Source organism: Hevea brasiliensis, chromosome 14 (assembly GCF_030052815.1).
Source record: "Hevea brasiliensis isolate MT/VB/25A 57/8 chromosome 14, ASM3005281v1, whole genome shotgun sequence".
Classification (NCBI taxonomy): domain Eukaryota; kingdom Viridiplantae; phylum Streptophyta; class Magnoliopsida; order Malpighiales; family Euphorbiaceae; genus Hevea; species Hevea brasiliensis.
The window spans coordinates 22,901,328-22,920,203 of NC_079506.1; the positions used below are offsets into that span (position 1 = coordinate 22,901,328).

An 18,876-nucleotide genomic window follows, 5' to 3' on the forward strand; every position below is an offset into this window, starting at 1 on the left:
ATCCATTGTATCAGACAGAGATCCTAGGTTCACTTCTAGATTTTGGGTAGTCTTCAGAGAGCCCTAGGAACTAGATTGAACTTCAAGATCGCATTCCACCCACGCATGCATGGCCACCGAGAGGGTAATTCAGATCTTGGAGGACATGCTACGGGCTTGTGTGATTGAGTTTAAGGGTAGTTGGGATACACACTTGCCTTTGATTGAGTTTGCTTACAACAACAGTTACCAATCAAGCATTGGGATGCCTCCATATGAAGCTTTGTATGGCAGAAAATGTAGAACCCCGTTGTGTTGGGATGACGTGGGCGAAAGAAAGATGATTGCACCCGAAATTGTTCAACAGACTGAAGAGAAAATCAGGGTGATCAGAGATCGACTTAAAACTGCATCAGACCGTCAGAAGTCCTACATTGATCTAAAGAGAAGGGATATTGAGTATGCAGTGGGTGAGAAAGTTTTCCTCAAAGTTTCTCCTTGGAAGAGGATTATGAGATTCGGCAGAAAGGGGAAACTAAGTCCTCGCTTTATCGGGCCATATGAGATTCTGGAAAGAGTGGGTCCTTTGGCATATCGGTTGGCACTACCTCCAGAGTTGGAGAAGATACATAATGTCTTCCATGTGTCTATGTTGAGGAGGTATCGATCAGACCTATCTCATGTACTACTAGTAGAGAAAATTGAAGTAAATCCAGACCTCACATATGAAGAAGAACCCATAAAGATTCTGGCTTATGAGGTGAAGCAGCTACGGAACAAGCAGATACCATTGGTAAAAGTGCTGTGGAACCATCATTCGGGCCAAGAAGCTACTTGGGAATGAGAGGAGGACATGAGGAGACAGCACCCACAGCTGTTCAGAGATTGATACCAGGTAAAATTTTGAGACGAAATTTATTTTAAGGCGGGGAGAATTGTAACACCGCTATTGGTATAGCCTGGTATATTTCACTGTTTCGGTGATCGGAGTCGGTCCGGATAATTAAGGGGATTAGAACCACACTTAAATCAATTAGAGAAGCCATAAACACAAATAATTAGTAATTTTCAATTAGTTAAGTACAAATAAGAAAAGCAGAACATAAGAGGTTAAACGAGCCGAGAGTCACAGCGATGGGTGACCTTCTCGGGAACAACTGCGAAGTCATTTTAAACTCAAATTTCAAATCGTAAAATGTGACGCTGCGGTCCTTAGGACCCTTACGAACACAGTGGAAAAGAGAAAATCACAAAAAAGGACTGTTAAGTCAGTCAAATAATTAGGTCAGGGAGCCAAAAGAAATATTGAATTATTTGCAAACCGGGTTGAACCGGCGAAGGGCAATTTGGTCAATTGACCCAGAGAGCTGACTCCTGACCTAACTGTCAAATAAAATCGGAGAAAAGAAAATTTTGGAGTCGGGAATTAAATTAAAGAACTAATAGAAAAAAATAAATAAAAAAAAAGAAAAAGAAAAAGTGTAGGGAGTTGACATCATGCATGATGTCATAAAAGTAATAATTAATAAATTAAATTAAATGGGATTTTCGGGTCTTCCATAAGTTAAAATAGATAAAAGAAAAGAAAAGAAAAATAAAGTCATCTTCCTTACCAAACTTGCCGCCTCACCTCTCTCTTCCCATTCTTTCACTTGTTCCACCATTGTTAAGGGAAAGGAAGCTTGAATTTCCCTACTCTATCCCATAAATTCACAAAGTCCCAACACAAAAAATTCTCCTTACATGTTGAGGAAACATTAGAGACTAAAAAGAATAAGAAAGAATTGAAGAAAGGGAAGCCTAAAAACCCTCCAAGCAAGGTTAGTAATGCAAACTTCAAATTTTTATTTTAATTATTGTATGTATGGCATCAAGAACTTGTAAATAAACTCAAAATGAAATAAAAATATGTGTGAGGGACTAAACTGAATTTTTGGCCAGCAGGTGATGGGAGTATGATTTGCATGGTTTGATGGATTTAAATGAGTTAGAAACTTTATTTAGTTGAATGGTTAGGATTAAAAGCATTAAATGTGGTTAAATGCAACAATTTAGTAAGTTAGGGTTTTGGGACTTAGGGTTTATGAACCAAAAATGTAAGAAATGAGTAAATGGTTTCTTGGACCTATTGTGAAGTGAAAAATGGTCATTTATGACCAAATGAGTTGTGTTGGAGTGATTGGAATTAAAGTTAAATTCGGAGGGAGTGTGGTCATGCTGCTGGCAGCATGACCAAGTCAACTTTGAAGGACCAAAAATGAAATTTTACAAGTCCAATTGATATGGGACCAATTGGGAATGAAAATAGACATAAAATGATTCAATTTTCATTCAGGAACCATGCCCAAAAAGTGACCAAAACCTAGTGAACAAATTGACCAAAGTTGGAAAAGTGCAGGCTGCCCTGTACAAACTGACCAAATGAACAGTATTTGTTCATTTAGTCATAACTCAAGCTAGGCAGGTCCAAATGACCTGAAATTTTACCAGTGGTTAGATGAGATATAGACCTAAAACTTTTATGAGGAATACAAACCCAAATTCTGCCAGCAACGAAGTCATTTGGCCACCCCAAGTTGGTGACCCAAAACTGCCAGCACCAAAATTGCCCAGAAAATCTGGGTTGTTTCCAATCCGGCAGCCATGGTTCAAATGGCCATAACTTGAGCTACAAAACTCCAATTGAGATAATTCAAAAATGAGAATAAACTTAAGACAATAAGGAACATTTTCTATGAAGGAAGTTTTGCCAAATTGCAACAGTAAAATTACCAATGGAACAGTGCAACTAGGGATACCAAAACTAAAAATTTGACAATTTTGCCTAAAGGACTTAAGCTTTGAGAAAATGACCAAAACCAACAAATTTAATGACCAAAATGTGGTATGTGGGTGAAGTTGGAGTTCCCATACCTATTAAGCCTTAGAAAGTCAACAATTTGACTGGAATAGTGTAGTGAATAGTAACCCGAAACACAAAAACTTCGAAAACGTCGAATTTAGCACGTTAGAGCTAGATAAAAGTGAAGTTAAATTTATTTTTGGATTTATGCTAAGTTATGGTACTGAAACATTATGAAACTGTGTGTTTCAGCTGAAAAAGACTTGGAAACTCGGAGAGACTGAGTCAAGGCCTAGAGGCGACTCACGTCAGGTCTGTGCACAGTAATTTTTGTTTAAATATATGATTCTTGAAAATTTGATTTTTTTTTGAGTTAATTATGAACTGTGTTGCCATTTATGATTGTTAATATGACTTTAGAAATTGATCAGATTTCTCACAAATTATTTGAATAAATTGTTTTGAATTGATTTTGTGTTCACACTTAGCCTGACAGTATCACATTATTCCTCCTCCATTTATGGGGTTGAGATCGTTTATTTTCCTCCCTCTCTGGCTTGCCAGTTGAGGTTGAGATCGGATGAGTACTCATTAGCTAGCTAGCTAGCCACCTCCCTCATTGATTTCGATTAGTGGGGTTGTAGATTACTTTGTCGTGGTGTACAACATGGCATTGATCGAAAATTTTGTGTCATGGCTTAAGTTGTGTATGATTTTGGCAACACTGTGTTTCTTAAATTATTTGACTAAATTGTGTTATTATGAGCTTTGATAGTTTGCGAAATGTGATTGAGAAAAATTTAAACTGTGTTTTGATAATGAATGATTTATGTATTGCATTTCAAATTTTTATTGTGCACCACTGAGTATTTTTATACTCAGCGATAGCTTATTTTCTTTATCATGAGATAAGAGTAACGAAAGCAAAGGAGTGAGCTGCTATTGAATTGAGAACTACATTGGTCTTTTTGTATGGGTATTATTTTATACCCTCACAGTTAATTTTGATGTAAATATAGAAATGTTGTATGTATCAATGTAAAGTTGAGCTGTTGTAAAATAAATTATAATAATATTATTTTTGGATTTCCTTCTGTAAATTAATATTTGTACATGTGAATTTCATACTTTATGCCTTGTGAATGATGTTATTAAATATTTTGAGATGATAAATTTTGATTTGGATTGTGGAATTATTTTGAAGTGAATTGAAATGAGTTGATTTGAGATTTATTGGAGGTTGGGAGTTGAGAAAATTGTTGGGAGCTTCTCCAATTACAAACGGAACTCTGTCAAAATTTTTATAAAATTTGCGGCAAAATTAAAATGGACAAAAATTTTTACTAGTATTTAAACTTTTAATAAATGGTTTTTGATTCCTACCAAAATGCTCACCACTTCCAAAATGTAAGAAAATTGTTTTAAAATCCCTTGTAGGGTACTTAATGAGTTATCGGTAGGTGAAGTTCGGTAGTTCATTAAGTATTCTACGGGATCATGTTACACCTTACAGAGGAGTAAGGTGTGACATTCACGAATGGCTTGTTTGTTGAGTCAACTGAAGTTGAATTCAATACCTTAGAGTAAGCAGAGTTTTGTTGCTTCTTTTACAGCATGCTTTAATTATGTCCATCTTGTCTTTTAGAAGCCTACTGGGAAGGTTGGATTTAGCTAAACATAGATGGCTCTAATAAGGGTGTTAAAAAAATCAATATGACCCTAACCATATTAGATCAAGCATATTAATCCATAACCAATCTTGTATCACTTGTCCATATTTAATCACATGTTACCCACGAATTAAACATAAAATTCACAGTCTAAATGTACTTGGATTGCAGATAATTTCTAAAAAAATTATGGAAAATAAAGCACTTGATGAAAGCACCTTGATAAGACCAAAATCTCAATAAGGAAAAACACTAATATAAAACTACAAAAAAAGAACCTTTTTCTCTCGTTTGTGTCATCGAAATTATGCTAAAAAATACCGATCTCTTTTTTTTTTTTTGCTCTTTTTATTTGATTTATATATAGCTCTATTCTTCTATTTTGTGTCAACTTGTATTACTTTATTGTAATACTTCACGTAGTATAAGTAAAGAGAATTGCTAATTCTAATTCTAATAGGAAATTTTCTCATAATGAGCTCTTATATCAATAAAGTTCTAAGCCTTATATTTTGGGCTTACTTAAATAGAGCCCATCATGGGTGTTCATACCGTCATCTCTCACTCACTCATGATAGGATTAGCTTTCTTTCTCAATTACCACAATCTTCATACTTAACAAATAGACTGTGTGATCAGTGCATGCTTCGAGAGCTTAAGTGTTGTATATCTGTTAGGATAATACAGCTCCTCGAATGATGGAAATGGAGTAGATGCAGTATGCAGTATACAATATGCTAGATCATTAAATCACGTTTACATCTCTTTTGATCTTATTAGATGTATTTTGAGTTCATAATTATGTCATATTGATGGTTGTCGAATCCACCAAAATCTAAATTAACTAAAATTACCAGCTATAAAATATTTTCTGCAGCAAGTGGTAAATCCAGGTCAAACCCTAGAGATTGAATTACTAAAATTTCGTGCACTTGTATAATGGGAAAAGAAAGAAACAAAGGTTGGGGGGCGGGGGGGGGGGGGGGGGTAATTCGCAGTTCAAAGAGGAAATCAAAAATTAAGAACTAAAATTAAATATGAAACTCTCAAATTAAACAAACTTCAGTCCAAGGTAATTCTCATTCTAATGCATTGATTCGATCATAAACAAAAGAAATACAATTATCTCTTATTGAATACTTAACGTAGATTTACCAAACAGCGAGGTAAACCCCTAACTTCCCTATACTCATCAATTCGAGTCCAGCACTCTTGTTGACTCTAATTATTAACTGAATTTGTATTAAGAAATTCTCATCAAATTAATAACTGCGTTAAGAATAGGAAGTAGTTAAGCTGAACAACAATTTATAAAACATAAATCATTTAATTCACCCTATTGTTTCCTTAGGTTATTATCGAAAACTGGGATCATAATCAATAAAACCTAATTGCTACTCATGTTCAATCTTACACAACAATTACGGATTATGATGATGAACTAGCAATTGATCACATCAATAATTAACTAATAGGCCTTTTTAGCAAATCATTCAATAGATCAAAGACAATAAAATCAGAAAACAATAGATATTTAAAAAGACATAAATTAAATTAAGAACCTGGTCTCACAAATCAAGCAAAAGAACTTGAATCCCTTGAACTGAATTAAAATTTAACCACTCATGTTCATGGCTTATAGAAAATTAAAGAAGAAATCTAAAAAAAAAATGGAGAATGAAGGTGTTTTTGAGATTGAGAGGCTGTTGAATGGTGTGTCTTTTAGCTACTTCCCAAAGACATATTTATAATAAAAAACCTAATCCCAAAGATAGGAACCAAACTAGGAAAAGTTTTGAAATTCAAAAGACATATTTTCAGCCTGCATTCCCATCTCTGAAATCAAGGCCGTTTTTCAGTGACTTCCTTTCTGAATCTATCTCTGCCCTCTTCAGGAAAGTTGTAGCCCTATTTCTTAGCTTTCCAACAGGTACTCATTTTCCCAAATCCGAGGTCTACAGCCCAAGTTATGGCTCAAAAATTGAGACTAGTTCAGACAGACAGTCTAGCCCATAGTGATGACTTCACTGCTGTTTTTGACAATTAAAATGGCCTTATCTTGCTTCTAGCCCTTCATAGAAGTTGTAGAGGTAGCTCTTAAGGTTCAATTGGGCTTGGGCTTGCTTCATTTGGACCTCTAGAACTCCAGATACAAAATAAATACTGAAACTAGTTGTGATAATCAAGTGTGGGCTTTTACAATAGATCCATAGCTCATTTTGTCAACCTTGGAGACTGATTTGGGCTTTGATCCCTCTTTATTATTTGAAATGCTCTATCTTAGCTTTTCAATGCATTAAACAGCAATCAATTTGGAGACCCACAACTTTAGAAACACCTAAAAAATATAGCAAAGGTCAAATACTGAATATTTCTCCATTTAACACAATTATTCCACAATTATCTAAAAATATGCCTAAATGATAAATATACTTTAGTCAATTGAATTATGCATAAAAACATACTAGAAACGCTAAATATGATGAGAGTAAAATTAATAAATTATGCACTTATCAAATTCCCCCACACTTATTCCATGCTTGTCCTCAAGCATGACTTAAATTCTCAATCAACTCCACTTAGAAGTTCCTTAACTTCACGCTATCACAACATTCTCGAATAAAAGATTAAAAGTTTGAAAGAAGAGGCAAGTAAGGTAATAACTATCACAACAAATTCCATCAACACCATACCAATATATCAACAATTTTCCAATATAAAACAAAAGGCTTGAAATTAATTAAGCTCACACAATTAAAGTTCTATAAAATTTTAAGTCAATACACAACAAAACACAAGACTAATTTATCAAGGCATAACAATTATAGCTCTTTGCAAATCTTAGGGGAGATAGAAATACCCTTTTTTTTATATTTGAAATTGGTACTTCTCTCTTGTCACAGTTACTTTTTTTTTTTTATTTCAACCGTCACCTTCAGAAAAGTACCTTGCTCATATCCTAGCTAGCTTTTGGCTTGAGAATTGACATGGGGTTCATGAAGACCCCTGGTTAGTTTGCTTAACTAAAATAGCGAAGCAATTTTCAAGTTTAACCTTTAATTTCCCCCAATTTATGCATGTACATATTATAAAGTGCCCTGATAGATTAAACAAAGTTCTGAAATATGCATGACACTAGTTTAAAGCACACATAACTAATCATTTTACTATTAAATCAAGCCTAAATGATTTATGCAGGAAAAAATTACTCTATGGTATGGAGAAGAGGAAAAATCCATTATTAAAGTTACTATTACCTTGCCTAAAATCTCACAAATTCAATCTAAAAGAGAAAAGTCATTTCAAGGACAAAGCACTTCTCTCCGAGAGTTAATATAGAATCATGAATCAAGCTTATAAGAACATTTTTTTTAAACAATTAAAAAGATTACAGCAACAAATTTCTCCTGCCCCACACTTAAAACTTACATTGTCCCCAATGTAAAGCCCAAATGCAAAAAAAAAGAAAAAATGCTAGAAAATAAAATAAAATAAGGAAAAGAAAACAAATCTGATTATGGCTAACAAGCCACCCATGGGTTGCCTCCCAAGAAGCGCTTTTGTTTATCGTCGTTAGCTCGACATAGCAAAGCTCCTTAATCCACTAAATTCTCCTGAAAGCCCTCATAAAATGGCTTGAGTTCATGACCGTTGACCTTAAACACTTTGTTAGTTCCTAAACTTTAAATTTCAACTGCACCATAAGGAACCACATTAGTAACAATAAAGGGTCCAATCCAACGAGAACGCAACTTACCAGGCATTAGCTTCAATATGAAATTATACAATAAAACTTTTTGCCTAATCATAAACTGCTTCCTTATTTTGTCATGGAATGCCTTTGTCTTTTCTTTATAGATCCTAGAATTCTCATAAGCCTTAAGGCGAATTTCCTCTAATTCATGTAAATGTGATTTTCTTTCTAACTCATCCTCCATGCTTAACTCAAAAACATCCTGCACAAATGTATCAACAACATCAATAGAAAAAATAGAATGATTATCAGTAGGATACTTAATGGCATCAAAGATATTAAATTTGATAGTCTCTCCATCAAACTCCATAGTTAAGGTACCCTCATCCATATCAATTTTTGTCTTGACAGTTTTTAGGAAAGGTCTTCCAAACAAAATCAAAGCTGAATTTGATGAGAGAGCACTATCATCCTCCATATCCAGAATGTAAAAATCTATAGGAAAAATCAATCCTCCAACCTACACCAACACATCCTCAACTACTCTCAATGGGTAAGCATTAGAACGATCAGCTAATTGAATAATGACATTGGTTTCTTTCAAAGGACCCAAATTTAAAGTTTGAAAAACTGAATTTGACATAACATTAATAGATGCTCCTAAATCTGCTATTGCATATTCAAATTTAGAATCACCTATTCTACAGGGAATAGAAAATGAACCTGGATCCTTACACTTATGGGGTAATTTTCGCTGAATTAATGCTGACACATTTTCCCCCACACTGATCTTCTCATTATTCCTCAACTTGCGTTTTGTAGTGCATAACTCCTTAAGGAATTTAGCATACCTAGGAACTTGTTTGATCACATCAAGTAAAGGTATATTCACCTCCACCTTCCTGAAAGTCTCCAAAATTTCTTTCTCTTGTTCTTCTTTCTTCGTCTTGGCCAACCTGCAGGGGAATGGAGGAAGAACAAAATTATTAACCTTATTCAAGTTAGGTTCAGTATTTACCTCAACTTCAGGAACTTCAGATTCTTTTTCTCCTTGCTTCTTCTCTTTCGTTGACTCATGTGGAGTCTGATTATCAACTTTCTTCCCACTCCGCAATAGTATAGCACTCGCATTTTCTCTGGGGTTCATGATTGTTTGTGATGGAAGCCTTCCAGAACCTTGAGCTTCTAGCTTACTCACAGATGAGGCTAATTGACCAATCTGCCTCTCTATGTTTTGAATGCTATTTCTGGTCTCTTGTTGAAACTGTTGGGTATTGTTAGCCAAAGCCTTAACAATTTCATCAAGTGACATACCTTGATTTGAGGGGGGTGGAGGTGGAGGTGGTTGATTCACTTGTGGTTTTTGCTACTGGTATCGATTTTGCACTGGTTGATTCCCATAACTCAAATTGGGATGATCTCGCCATCCTGGATTATAAGTATTAGAAAAGGGATCATACCTGCGTTGTGGCTCTCCATAATGTCCTACTGTATTAGCATGTTGCATTGATTCATCCTCTTGTAACGCAGGACACATGTCAGTAGCATGACCCAAACCCGAACAAATTCCACATACCCTAACAGTTTGCATGTTCCCTACAGCCAATTGCCTCACCAAAGAAGTTAAATCAAAAATCTGTTTCTCAATGTTAGATGTACTTACCTCATTAACCTTCTTAGGTGCGTGATCCATTCTCATTCCAAACTGCTGAGAGTTTGCTGCCATGTTAGCAATCACCCTCCTTGCTTCATCTGGTGTCTTGTCAACCAAAGCTCCTCTACTGGCAGCATCTATCATATTGCAGTCCATTGGTAGAAATCCCTCATAAAAATACTGAATCAACAGCTGCTCACTTATCTGATGATGGAGATAGCTTGCACACAGTTTCTTAAATCGCTCCCAGTACTCATACAAGCTCTCTCCATTGTACTGCCGGATGCCACAAATTTCTTTTCTTATATTGGCAGCACGGGAAGCAAGGAAATACTTCTCCAAAAATATCTGCTTCATCCCATTCCATGAGTTGACAGATTCAGAAGGAAGGTAATACAACCAATCCTTACTTGCGCCTTCCAGTGAGAAAGGGAAAGCTCGAAGCTTGATTTGATCCTCTAAAACTCCTTGAGGTTTCATGCTGGAACACACAACATGAAATTCTTTTAAATGCTTATGTGGATCCTCACCTGCAAGACCATGAAACTTAGGCAACAAATGGATTAGTCCAGATTTCAACTTAAAAGCAACATTTAAAGCAGGGTATTGAATACACAAAGGTTGTTGGTTTAGATTAGGAGCAGCCAACTCTTTCAAAGTCCTAGCAGCCATGGTTTCGTTTTCGAAATTTGAATCTGAATCTGAATCCGAACTTAACTCCCTTGGAGATTGGACTCCTTCAGATATACTCAGAATCTGCCTAGCTTGCTTAGCCAATTTTCTCAGCCATTTAGCTGTTTTTTCTACTTTTGGATCAAAGATCAACTCACCAGATTGAGAAATTCTTATCATAAATAAAAAGAAATCAAAGTAAAAATAGAAAAATGCCTCAAAACCCTAGAAACAATTGAATTTGGCCTCAAGAGGGTGGGCCAATGAATCCTTGGATCCATTGGTCTTGATCAGATTCATTAGTCTTGATCAGAACGTCATTTACTTCAAAATAGGTATGGGCCGCACTCCAAATTCAACCAAAAATCTGTCGATGAATAGTAGCACCGTATTTTTTTTTCAAAAACTTGAAAATAGCAATACTTTACAAAAAAAATTAATAACAGAATACCCTAACAAAAAACACAAAATCCAATAAATTTCAGTCCCCGGCAAGGGCACCAAAATTCTTGATGGTTGTTAAATCCACCAAAATTTAAATTAACTGAAATTACCAGCTATAAAATATTTTCTGCAGCAAGTGGTAAATCCAGGTCGAACCCTAGAGACTGAATTACTAAAATTTCGTGCACTTGTGTAATAGAAAAAGAAAGAAACAAAGGTTGTGGGGGGGGGGGGGGGGGGTTAATTCGCAGTTCAAAGAAGAAATCAGAAATTAAGAACTAAAATTAAATATGAAACTCTCAAATTAAACAAACTTCAGTCCAAGGTAATTCTCATTCCAATGCATTGATTCAATCATAGACAAAAGAAATACAATTATCTCTTATTGAATACTTAACGTAGATTTACCAAACAGCGAGGTAAACCCCTGACTTCCCTATACTCATCAATTCGAGCTCAGCACTCTTGTTGACTCTAATTATTAACTGAATTGGTATTAAGCAATCCTCATCAAATTAATAACTGCGTTAAGAGGAGGAAGTACTTAAGCTGAACAACAATTTATGAAGCATAAATCATTTAATTCATCCTATTGTTTCCTTAGGTTATTATCGAAAACTGGGATCATAATCAATAAAACCTAATTACTACTCATGTTCAATCTTACACAACAATTACGGATTATGAAGGTGAACTAGCAATTGATCACATCAACAATTAACTAATAGGCCTTTTTAGCAAATCATTCAATAGATCAAAGACAATAAAATCAGAAAACAATAGATATTCAGAAAGACATAAATTAAATTAAGAACCTGATCTCACAAATCAAGCAAAAGAACTTGAATCCCTTGAACTGAATTAAAATTTAACCACTCATGTTCATGGCTTATAGAAAATTAAAGAAGAAATCTAAAAAAAAAAATGGAGAATGAAGGTGTTTTTGAGATTGAGAGGCTGTTGAATGGTGTGTCTTTTAGCTACTTCCCAAAGACATATTTATAATAAAAAACCTAATCCCAAAGATAGGAACCAAACTAGGAAAAGTTTTGAAATTCAAAAGACATATTTTCAGCCTGCATTCCCATCTCTGAAATCAAGGCCGTTTTTCAGTGACTTCCTTTCTGAATCTATCTCTGCCCTCTTCAGGAAAGTTGTAGCCCTATTTCTTAGCTTTCCAACAGGTACTCATTTTCCCAAATCCGAGGTCTACAGCCCAAGTTATGGCTTAAAAATTGAGACTAGTTCAGACAGACAGTCTAGCCCATAGTGATGACTTCACTGATGTTTTTGACAATTAAAATGGCCTTATCTTGCTTTTAGCTCTTCATAAAAGTTGTAGAGGTGGCTCTTAAGGTTCAATTGGGATTAGGCTTGCTTCATTTGGACCTCTGGAACTCCAGATACAAAATAAATACTGAAACTGGTCGTGACAATCAAGTGTGGGCTTTTGCAATAGATCCATAGCTCATTTTATCAATCTCGGAGATTGATTTGGGCTTTGGTCCCTTTTATTATTTGAAGTTCTCTATCTTAGCTTTTCAATGGTTTAAACAGCAATCAATTTGGAGACCCACAACTTTAGAAACACGTTAAAAATACAGCAAAGGTCAAATGCTAAAAATTTCTCCATTTAACACAATTATTCCATAACTATCTAAAAATATGTCTAAATGATAAATATACTTTAGTCAACTGAATTATGCATAAAAAAAATACTAGAAACACTAAATGTGATGGGAGTAAAATTAATAAATTATGCACTTATCATGTAACACCCCTAAGTTCGGTAGTGCGTTCTACTGTTCCGGTGACCAGTGTTGTCCGGACAGCTAGGATGCCTAGAACCGTACTTCAAAATGAGTAAGGAGACATAAAATAATGAAATACAAGAAAAGAAAAACAAAGGAAAAATCATAGTAAAGAAATGTAACCGAGTAAGTGAACCGGGAAACCTAGCGATAGGTGACTTGCAGGAGAATCACGGCGTGGACCGTTGACTAGCTCAGACTGCGGGAACCACAGGAAACATTTTTAGGACATAAATAGAACCTTATTGAAGGATAGATATCATTAGAAAGATCAAAGAAAAATTAAATAATTAGTACAAAGAAAAGTGAGAAATCGAAAAACAGACAAAATACGATTATTCTGAAAAATCGGAAAGCCACGAGCAGGGCATTATGGTCATTTGACATCCCGAAGTGTCTTTTGACCTAAATGTCCATTAAAAATAAATAGTATTACACTTAGAAAATAAAATGAAAAATTAATTTGGTGGTACCTAAATAAAATAGCTAAAATCATGGGTTAATTGTGGAATAAGTGAAAGTTTAACTTATAAAATGATTTAATTTTAAGTGGACCACTAAGGGGATTAATTAAATACTTAGTGGGACAAGTGTACACTTAAAATGCAGCTGAACTTCATCTTCCTCATTTTAGATTTCAACATTGCCGTGAGTGAAGGAGAGGAAACTCCATGGACGTTTTGCATGAGCTCACTTAACCTCCCCATTTTCAACTCCAATCTCTTAGGTTCCTTCATGAAAAATGGTCTACACACCACAAGGAAGATATTGATACCAATTTTGGGAAGTTTAAGCAAGGTTTAACAAGCTCCAAGCATAAGGTAAGTTCATAATTTTGAGAATTACTTTGTTAAAGTTTATGTGCATGTTATGGGTATTGGTTTGGTGAAGGAAAATTTTGAGTTTGAAGGGTTATTGTTGTTGTCATTTTGGACAGCCATGGTCACGTTATTTATGAGGAAATTGTGCATATAATTGTTGAGAAATAATGTTGTTCATGGTGATTTAGTAACCTAGTGATTTAATGCATGTATATATGGTGAATTATGCACTTTGATGGGAATTAGCATATGGTACGGCAATGTGATGTTGATGAGTGATTTGTGGCAGCTTGTGGACACTTGAGAAATGGTGTATATTGAAGGAAGTGTGGGCAGCATATTGACCTAGAAGGATGGATGTTATGTATGTAAATTAATGTTGTAAAGTGTATGTAAAGTTTGTAATGTTTAGGTGTGTTTGTAATGGTACTTAGGAATTGTGATTGTGAATGATAATTGGTGTGTTGATGGTGATTGGAATCTGCCCAAAATAATGCTAATGTAATGTAGAAAGTGTGTTGGTAATGTGCCAAAACAGTTTGGTAGGGTATGGAAGTGAACCTTGCAAAGGTAAGTGTGTGTTTGAAGTTGGGGTGTGAAATGCATATTGAGGGCAGTGTATATTTTGGTCTATAACCTTGAATGTGTAACCTCAATTGGTATGAGACCAATTTGGGGTGAAACTAGGCACAAAATGTGCCAACTTTCATTGAGAAACCATGCCAAAATTCTGCTTGCAAGGTGACCTAAAAATTTGACCAATTCGGATTAGGTGCAATTAGGACCTGAAAAATGACCAATTGGGCAGCAGTGAATGTTTAGGCCATAACTCACTCAAACCAGGTCCAATTGACCTGAAATTTTGACCAAGAATAGTTAAGACCCATACCTACAAGTCTTATGAAGACACCAAAACCCAGAAATGACCATAAGCAAGTCAAACAGCTTGCACAAGTTCGGGTCCAAAAACTGGCCGAACCAGAGTTGACCAAATTGACCTAAAATTGACCTAAAATGGTACCATTTGACCAGCAATAGTATAATGACCATAACTTGGTCTACTTAACTCGGATTGACCTGAAATTTTGCACCGCGGTCCATAAGACCTAGATCTACAAGTTTGTAGTTTCGACCGAGACTCGAAAACCGAGGGAACTAGGCCGTCCGTCTAGGTCAAACAAGTGTATGGGAATCCAGAATTTTGAATTAAAATGCACTAAACAAGGAAATAACTTTGGTAAAACGTACCAAACCTAAAACCCTATCGAATGTGAAATATTAACGACACTAAAACCTAATTTACCTAAAAGCATAGCGAGGGTCGGTATATTAGGTGATTAAGTGAATAATTGAGTTCATGTATTATTTACCAAACACCATCGATAGAGACAATTTAATTTGATGCTGAAACACTTGGTGTGTTTCTCGATTAACAAGGACTCGGCAAAGGGAAAGAAATCCGAGTCAGACCAGAGACAAATATCGAGGTTTGTGCACAACGGCTATTTCTTTTGAATTTTTCAATTGAAATGAATTATGACCATTGTACATTATTGTTTTAAATTGTGTCATGCACAACTAGTTTTCAACTGATTTTGTTAAACTAATATTTCATATGATTAATTATATGTTATTGTTTTAAATTGTGTTTGTGCACAACAAGCTGTTTCTTTTGAATTATTTTCAATGGAAATAAATATTGACTATTTGCATATCATTGTTTTAAATTGTGGAAATGTGTTTGGTGGACACTTATTGATTGAAAAACATTGTGAATGGTTTGAAATCGTGAAAAATTGTTTGAATGGTATTTGATGGATACTTATTGATTGAAAAGCACCGTAAATGGTTTTGTGGAAATTGAAGTGAATTACGAATTGTGTTGCCATTTTGTGAATGAAATTATAACTTTGGAAATTTATTGGATTCTTACGGATAATTTGAATAAAATGTTTGGAATTGTTTTGACTCACAATTGGCATGACACTGATAATATGTTCCTCCTCCATTAATGGGGTGAGTGTGATTATTCCTCCCTCTTTGACTTATCGATGCAGGGTGAGTATGATTATGTTCCTCCCTCTTTGACTTCCCACCGAGGTGAGTATGGATGAGTACTCATTATATAGCTAGCTTCCTCCTCATTGATTTCGATTATTGGGGTGAGTATGTCTTGTCGTGGTGTACAACACGGCATGTGTGGAAAAAATTGTGTCATGACTTAAATTGTGATATTGGTAGCAACACTGTATTCTTGATTATTTGATCGAATTGTGTTATTATGTATTGTGAGATTGTGAAAGCAGTTTAAACTCTCATTGACATATATTGTCTATTGAACTCAAACATGATCTGACTTATGGAAAATTATTGTGATATTGACAAATGGAGTTTAAATTCTTGTTGACAATTACTGTCTTGAATTTAACTATGATTTTAAGTATCCACTATTTACATGATTTATGAATTGTGATTTAAATTGTATTTGGTTAATGTTGTGCACCATCGAGACATTGTCTCAAATGATAGCTTTATTCTTTATCGCAGTAGATAGATAGACAGGCGTGACTAGGCCGCTAGTACATCCAAATGAGGATTACACAGTATAACGAGTATACCAATATTTTGCAATTTGTACTTGTAATGTATATTCACCGTATGTATATTTTGTTGTTGGTTTTGAGCAGTTGTAAATCCAAAGTGTACATTTGACTTGTAAAATAATTATGAGTTGTTTTGGCTCGTACAAAGTGTACTATATTTCCTTATCTCAACCTTTGAAAAATTTATGTGGATTTGAATTGCTAAATATTTTGTGTTGAAAAATATGTTGGAGTTGGGATTTGGAAATATATTGAAGTATGCTTTTTACTGAGTTTTTCAAGAACTGTTTATCCAAGATACAAAGGGCACTCTGCCAAAATTTACAGAAATTCCAAATAAATCAAATGAGTTAGTTGTTTCATTTCAATTCACCAAAGTTTTTAACACCTGTAAATAGTGCTCACCACTGTAAAAGAAGTAAGAAAAGTTTTTTTTTTAAAATCCCTTGTAGTGTATTTAATGGGTTATCAGTAGACGGAGTTGGTAATTCATTAGGTATACTACGGGATCATGTTATGCCTTACAGAGGGGTAGGGTGTGACATGTTTTAGTGGTATCAGAGCAAAGTTTTTAAATTCCGTTTTCACCTGTTATTTGAATGTTCTTTTTGCATAGTACAACTGCTCAATATCATTGTCTGATACATACAGTACATTACAGTATAAATATGCACTAACGGGAGGAAATCTCCTTGTATCATTGTACAGGAGGTCTAAAATCCTCGAATTGATTATAGAAGAGGGTGATCGTTCAGTCGATCAATCGATAGAGGCTGAGGTGCAAGGGGAATAAATTTTTATGCATTAGTGATTAGTCCTTAAGATAAGGATTGTGATAAGAAGTGAAATTAGTTTTGAAAGAGTTTATCGGCGAAAAGTATTTTCTAAAACATCATAAGTTATAAAGCTAATTGGCGAGCCTACTTAATGTAAGGCAAGAGGACGTAAATGTAAGATGCAGTAATGGAATTGCTCTAGATGAGGGCAAGGAGATTACTGTTAGAAATTGCTAATGGATATTGTAATCAGAATAAGATTCGAATATCAGTGAATTCAAAAAGAATAAAAGATAACAAAGTTTGATCTATTGGGATGTATCGTAGTAACTATGCAATGTTCTTGATGTTTATCTTGTAGTCGCAGATTACTGATCGACTTGAGATTATTGTGTAGAGCTACGTACTACCCGATAGTACACCTAGATAAGAATAGTTGCCAACGGCATCTGTTTTGGTATAGTTATGCCATGACAGAATTTAATTGTTAGAAATAAGTTTGAAAATCCTACTTAGGGATCTAAAACTCAAAAGTTAAAATATCGAAGGGTTATAGTTCAGTACAAAAGGAAGTAAGTTATAGAATATTGACAGATAAAAAGAGTTATGAAAATAGAGAATTGAACAGTTAATTCATATGTAACAAAGAAATATTACGAATGTGAGGAAGGCTATGGATTAGAATGGTCAAGACCAATGCACGATGAATAATTCTAACATGACCTCAAGGGTCATTCAAGAAGGAACGTGAGCCGAAATATTAAACAACACAATAGTAAGAGGAGATTAGTGTTATCCAAACAAAGTAAACATTGTATTAGATTGTTAAAAGTCTTATACAAATTTGAGAAAAAGAAGATTATACGATCATATAGAAAGGAGAAATAAACGTATGACAATTGTAAGATGGCTACTGGGTAAATATTACGTGGACGAATTTTATTTAAGGGGGAGAATTGTAACACCCTAAGTTCGGTAGTGCGTTCTCTTGTTAGGTGACCGGTGTTGTCCTGGACAGCTAGGATGCCTAGAACCGCACTTCAAAATGAGTAAGGAGACATAAAATAATGAAATACAAGAAAAGAAAAACAAAGGAAAAATCATAGTAAAGAAATGTAACCGAGTAAGTGAACCAGAAACCTAGCGATAGGTGATCATGACTGAAGTCACGGCGTGGACCGTTGACTAGCTCTCGCGGGGAACCGGGAAACATTTTTAGGACATAAATAGAACCTTATTGAAGGATAGATATCATTAGAAAGATCAAAGAAAAATTAAATAATTAGTACAAAGAAAAGTGAGAAATCGAAAAAGCAGACAAAATACGATTGTTACAGAAAAATCGGAAAGCCACGAGCAGGGCATTATGGTCATTTGACATCCCGAAGTGTCTTTTGACCTAAATGTCCATTAAAAATAAATAGTATTACACTTAGAAAATAAAATGAAAAATTAATTTGGTGGTACCTAAATAAAATAGCTAAAATCATGGGTTAATTGTGGAATAAGTGAAAGTTTAACTTATAAAATGATTTAATTTTAAGTGGACCACTAAGGGGATTAATTAAATACTTAGTGGGACAAGTGTACACTTAAAATGCAGCTGAACTTCATCTTCCTCATTTTAGATTTCAACATTGCCGTGAGTGAAGGGAGAGGAAACTCCATGGACGTTTTGCATGAGCTCACTTAACCTCCCCATTTTCAACTCCAATCTCTTAGGTTCCTTCATGAAAAATGGTCTACACACCACAAGGAAGATATTGATACCAATTTTGGGAAGTTTAAGCAAGGTTTAACAAGCTCCAAGCATAAGGTAAGTTCATAATTTTGAGAATTACTTTGTTAAAGTTTATGTGCATGTTATGGGTATTGGTTTGGTGAAGGAAAATTTTGAGTTTGAAGGGTTA

At 34.8% G+C, this 18,876-nt stretch overlaps 1 non-coding gene and 1 pseudogene across 1 annotated transcript; one reads left to right on the forward strand and one right to left on the reverse strand.

Annotated features, from left to right (window-relative positions):
- Positions 1-6,308: 6,308 nt before the first annotated feature.
- LOC131172913 (uncharacterized) lies at positions 6,309-10,511 on the reverse strand (annotated as a pseudogene).
- On the forward strand, positions 10,042-10,148 carry LOC131173711 (small nucleolar RNA R71). Its single transcript, XR_009144024.1, has one exon. It is a non-coding gene; the product is annotated as a small nucleolar RNA R71 (small nucleolar RNA).
- Positions 10,512-18,876: the final 8,365 nt, after the last annotated feature.